Source organism: Bos javanicus, chromosome 13 (assembly GCF_032452875.1).
Source record: "Bos javanicus breed banteng chromosome 13, ARS-OSU_banteng_1.0, whole genome shotgun sequence".
In the NCBI taxonomy this organism is placed as follows: Eukaryota; Metazoa; Chordata; class Mammalia; order Artiodactyla; family Bovidae; genus Bos; species Bos javanicus.
In genome coordinates, this window is record NC_083880.1 from 3,148,125 (window position 1) to 3,153,773 (window position 5,649).

The 5,649-nt window shown below is 46.0% G+C and overlaps 1 long non-coding RNA gene across 1 annotated transcript; it reads right to left on the reverse strand.

Moving 5' to 3' along the window:
* Window positions 1-1,021: 1,021 nt before the first annotated feature.
* On the reverse strand, window positions 1,022-5,429 carry LOC133258903 (uncharacterized). Its single transcript, XR_009740193.1, has 2 exons — window positions 5,059-5,429; window positions 1,022-4,893 (listed from the first exon to the last, which is right to left on the reverse strand). It is a non-coding gene; the product is annotated as an uncharacterized LOC133258903 (long non-coding RNA).
* Between the last annotated feature and the right edge of the window lie 220 nt (window positions 5,430-5,649).

The following is a 5,649-nucleotide window of genomic DNA, read 5'->3' on the forward strand; positions in this document are numbered from 1 at the left end:
TTCTCCTGCTCTGAGGAACCCCTCTTCTTGATCTTCAACACTCCTCCCACAAAAGTCGCTGCCAGTTGCGCTGGGGAGGGAGCGAGCGCGGGAGGGGTAGGGAATACTGTCAGACAGCCAAACTACTGCAGAGGCTGCAGCAGGGCAGGGCTGAGGAATCGCTTCCACCCAGAGGCTGGTGGACCGAGAGGCGCCCACTCTGCCCCACTGCTTCCCGGGACCAGGAACTCCTTGGCGGGACCATACTTTGTAGGCCATTTTCTAGCATGTCCCCCTACTGGAATCCCCCCTCCTGTTATAGATCTCCCCAGAAAAGGTGAATTGCTAAGTTCTATGGTGTTCTGTCTTACTGTAGACTTTAAGGGCCTTTTGAGCAACAATAGAGAGTTAGCTTTACTCCCGCTTCAGCACACACTGCAAAGCTCCAATCAAGACATTCTTCTTGTTGTTCAGTTGTTAAGTTGTGTCCGACACTTTGCGACCCCATGGACTGCAGCACACCAGGCTTCCCTGTCCCTCACTATCCCCTGGAGTTTGCTCAGGCTCATGTCCATCGAGTCAGTGATGCCATCCAACCATCTCATCCTCTGTCATCCCCTTCTCCTCCTGCCCTCAATCTTTCCCCGCATCAGAGTCTTTTCCAGTTAGTCAGCTCTTCACATTAGGTGACTGAAGTATTGGAGCTTCAGTTTCAGCCCCAGTCCTTCCAATGAATATTAAGGGTTGACTTCCTTTAGGATTGACTGGTTTGATCTCCTTGCAGTCCAAGGGACTCTCAAAAGTCTTCTCCAGCACCACAGTTCTGTGGATGACAATCTGGAACTTTGCTCAAAACTCTACAGTAAGTCCCCTATTTTTGTTCTGAGAGCATGTTCCTAAGTCCAATTTGTTCTTAAGTCCAACAGAGTTAGCCTAAGGAACCCAGCTAACACAATTGACTATAAAGTACTGTACTGTACTGTGATAAGTTTATAATTCTTTTCACACAAATAATATGTAGAAAATAAACAGATACAAAAAATAAAGAAAACATTTTTAATCTCATAGTACCTTGAAAAGTACAGCAGTACAGTACAACAACTGGCATACAGAGGCTGGCATGCATGTTCACATCTTTGAAAGTTTGCAAAACTTGAAGACCTTACTGTATTTGCCTAGCAAACATGCTGTTTTTATTTTGATTTTAAGTTTATTGGGGCAGCACATAGAAATAATGGGGTATGACGGCCCACAACTTCCAAGCTTGTCCTTGATACCACCCCCCCCCGAGCCCTTTTCAGTTACAGACTCATTAGAAGTCCTACACCCTTATCTGTACTTTCACACCAAGGACAAGTGGCTTGCATTCAGAAAAAATACAGTAAATACATTGTTTAATTATCTAGCGTCCCTATGGACCTGGATACTTCCTTTCGGTAAGCACCTGCCTAAAAGGTTTTAAGGAACCCACTTTCCCCCAGACACCCGACTCAGATCAGACCTTTTCAGCTTCTGGGGCCTCTTTTGGAAATAGGAGCTTTCCTGAATCTCTGACGCCCTCTAGTGGCTATCTCAGGCTGAATTCTTGCCTAAACTCAGCAGTCCTTCCATCCCCTACTAAAATTAAAACAAGCCCTGAAATTAAAAACAAAAAAAGAAAAAGCACTTATCCTTTTCCTCTGATTCTCTGAAAGTGCAAAAAAGCAAATTTAAGGATGTCTATTTTCTAAAACCATGAAGGTTCATCTGGCCTCTTACCAGCCCTGGTCGGTTTGGGTTTTAAAGCTTTGATGGCATTTTGCAGTCTGCTCTGTACCCCAAATGACTTTCCATTTGCCCCAAAGACATACTTTAATTTGGTCTTTAATTTGTTTTGGAGAACCCCTGAGTGTCTTCTTCTCAAAATCAACACCAGCAACACATGGGAGGGGCCCAACTGTGTGCTTTAAGTGGAGGAGGGCAGACTTCCCTGCCAAGGTGCCCCCACAAAGCCTCTGTGTGACTCCAGGCACCAGGGGCAACACAGAGAGCCTTGTCAGGACCAGAGATGCTGCTGTCTCTTTTGACTTTGGTAGATTGGTGAAACCTGGGTGTGGTTTGAAATTGGCTACATTGGTCATTTTTATGAATCGATTTTTACAAACCCATGAGAAGTGTTCCTAATATAAATAGCCTGCATTATTCTTGTATCACCTTCATCTGACCCCTGGGAGTGCTAAAGAAAAGCCCATCACGCTTACCTGGCCTTCAGCCTGAAGCAGGCTATTAGGCCCCTGCCTGGGAGGAGACTGGAGGAGGAGAAGGAGACAGTGCATCTGATGACACTGCTATTCCCTTGGCTGAGAGCAAACGAATATTTGCTGCACTTGTTCTGTGTGCTGACCATTGAATATCTCATCTAGTGGGGCAGGTATGACCATCTCCATTTTACAGATAAGGACACTGAAACACAGACTTAAATAATTTTCCCAAGATCATACTACGTTAGAGGCAAGGTTACGATTCAAATCCACTTCTAACTGTAAACTTCACTCTTTATTCTACCCTGCCTCTTATCTTACTTAGCTGAGGGTTTCAGGTCCTTGACTCAGTCTGTGTGAATGGCGTCTCTGGAGTTGAGCGATGTGCACCCTGCATGTCTGTCCAGAATGGCTCAAACTTTGATTGCCTTGAAACCCTCCCATGACCCAGATTCTAAGCCTGGCCTGAGGACTAGAATCTTGATACTCAAAGTGTGGCCCCCAAAACCACAGCATCAGCAATGCTGCTGCTGCTGCTAAGTCGCTTCAGTCATGTCCGACTCTGTGCGACCCCATAGACGGCAGCCCACCAGGCTCCACCATCCCTGGGACTCTCCAGGCAAGAACACTGGAGTGGGTTGCCATTTCCTTCTCCAATGCATGAAAGTGAAAAAATAAAGTGAAGTCGCTCAGTCATGTCCGACTCCCAGCGACCCCATGGACTGCAGCCCTCCAGGCCCCTCCGTCCATGGGATTTTCCAGGCAAGAGTACTGGAGTGGGGTGCCATTGCCTTCTCCGAGCATCAGCAATACTTGGGAGCTTTTTAGAAATATAAGTTGGCAGGCCTCACCCCAGACCCAGTGAATCACAAACTTCAAGGTTTGAGACTAGAAATGTATACCCAGAGCTTCTCAACTTTGAGGTGTACTTTTTATCTGGGGGTCTTGTTAAGTGCAGTTTCTGCCTCTCTAAGCAGCTCCCAACGGATGCCAATGCCATGAGCCACCTTTGTAATAACATGCCCCTAAATCAGTAATTCTCAAACTTAAGCCTGCATTCAAATCACCTGGAGGGCTTAATAAAACAGACTGATGGTGCCCCATCCCCCAAAATTCTGATTCAGAGGGTCTGGAATGGGGCCCAAGAATTTTCTAACAAGTTCCCAGGTGACGCTGGTAAAAGGATCCTACTTTGAGAACCACTGCCCTAGCCTACAAGAACTTCCTTCAGTTAGACGATTAACCTCATGCTTTTTGGCTCTGCATTTGCGTGAAGCCATGCTTCGTCCTTGAATCCTGGCTTCTTAGGGTTGAGAATAACTTCAGAGACCAGAGGCAAGGTCAGGATGCCACAGCTAGACTTACTCTATTCAGTGCTGTTTACTCTGCATCCTGCTGGCTCTGCAGCTCCATAAATTTTCCAGCATCCAGCAATTGCAGTGGTTTTCGTGAGCTCTGCATCTCAGGCTGGTTTTGTAAGCACTTGAATCCCTAGTAGACACATATGTCATTGGCACAATCTGTGAAAACGCAGGCGCCTCCTACCTCACAGCTCTTTGAAAAGAGGGCTTTGGAAAAAACCAGCAGGCGCACTGGCAGCCGTGGTGGGGAGAAAATGCAGCAGCCAGCAGGCAAACCCAGACAAGGTAACTCAGCACAGAGGCCCTGGAGCAAAGAAATAAACCAGGACTCTGACAGCTACTGCATTCACATTCTGCTGGGCAACCCTGAAAAGGTTGTTTAACCTCTCTGTTCCAGAGAAGATGGTTTTCCTTAAGGTAAATAATACTCTTATTCAAGGAAATGCATACAAGGGAGGGTCTCAGATATGGACTTAAATCAGTTTCTGTTAGTGACAAACCACTCATGATATTTGAGGAAAAAAGTGGTCCTGTATATTCCTTTTTCTTAATCAATTTTTATTGGAGTGTAGTTACTTTACGATGTTGTGTTAACTTCTACTGCACAGCAAAGTGCGTATACATATATCCCTTCCCTTTTGGATCTCTCCCCCATCTGGCACCCCACAGTGCATTAGGTAGAGTTCCCTGTGCTATGGAGTATGTTCCCTTCAGTCATCCTATATATTTTCTTGAAGCCGAGGCTTGGAACTGGCATGCCATCACTTCCATCATATTCTAGTGGCCAAAGTCAGACCCAAGACCAGCCCACTGCTTCATGGGAGGAGCTGCAACATTACATGGTAAAGACAGAGAGGAGGGAGTAGTTTGGAGCCACTTTGCAATCAACCACAGAGGAGTTTTCTCAATTTGGGAGACACTGAGACACAGATACCTAGGGAAATGGTTTACTTGGTTACTTGAGAAGTGAAGGAAATGCTAGTGGGAGCATAGGGGATTGAGACCCAGAAGAAAGCAGCTGGTAAAGCATGCACACTCTGGCCAGCCAGCACTCTGGCAGATAGAGCTGCATTTCACTGGAAAACTCTGGGAGTGCTGGACACATGCCTTTCTGTTATCCTACCTGAGAGACGGAGCTAAGGCATTTATGTATCAATTCTTAGCAGTTATTGTTGAGGGCTTTTTCCAGGGGGCACTGATTTCCCATCACTTCAGCCTCCCCTGCTGGGCAGGTGCTGGTAGCTGGTGGCCTGGCCCCTCTGCACCAAAGGGGTGAGGGTCAGGATATGCAAGTGGGACACCCGTGCTTCCTCCTGCCATGGTGATAAAAAAAGAAAAAGAAAACTCAAGCTTTGCTTTTAAGGTAGTTTAGTAATAATATCTGCCCCCCACCCCTAGTTTGAGGTCTTTTTGTTTTATTTGAGGTGATGCTTCATTTCTTTTGCTAGCAAAGTTTGGAACACTAGATGGCGTCATACCAAGATATCATGCAGCTCTGGAAACAAAATGCGATGTTCCTGGTTGTCCTTGGAATTGAACGATTAGCAGCATGAGTCGAGAACAAAGAGCTTTGTCTGCTGTAGCTGTGGTGGACTACTTCAGCTCTACCAAGAACATCACTCCGGCTGAACTTGCCCCTTGGCACCAACGTCACACACCATGGTGGGCAGGGGGTGGGGGTGGGCAAAGCGCAGAGGGCAGGCAGAGGTCACTGACCTTCTCTAAGGCGTGGGGTTCCCAAAGTCACTAGAAGGAAGCAGAAAAAAGAATGAAACTTTCTAATCCCAGAAAGGTCTTTGAGCTGTATGGAAATGGGCCAGAAGGAAAACACGAAACTTATAGTAGAGATTCATTCTTGGGGCTGGGAGTGGAGAAGGGGATAGTAAATGAGGTTGAAAGTGAGGATCCAAGATATTAACATTTTATTTTAAATATTTCATGCAAATGAGACAGAATTTAAGCAATGATCAACTCTTTATAAAAGATACTAGGTAGTTGCCATATTATGTTCTCTACTTTTTCTTAAATTTCAGAAAAAGTGTGTAGGGAATAAGGTTGTGGGGTGGGGT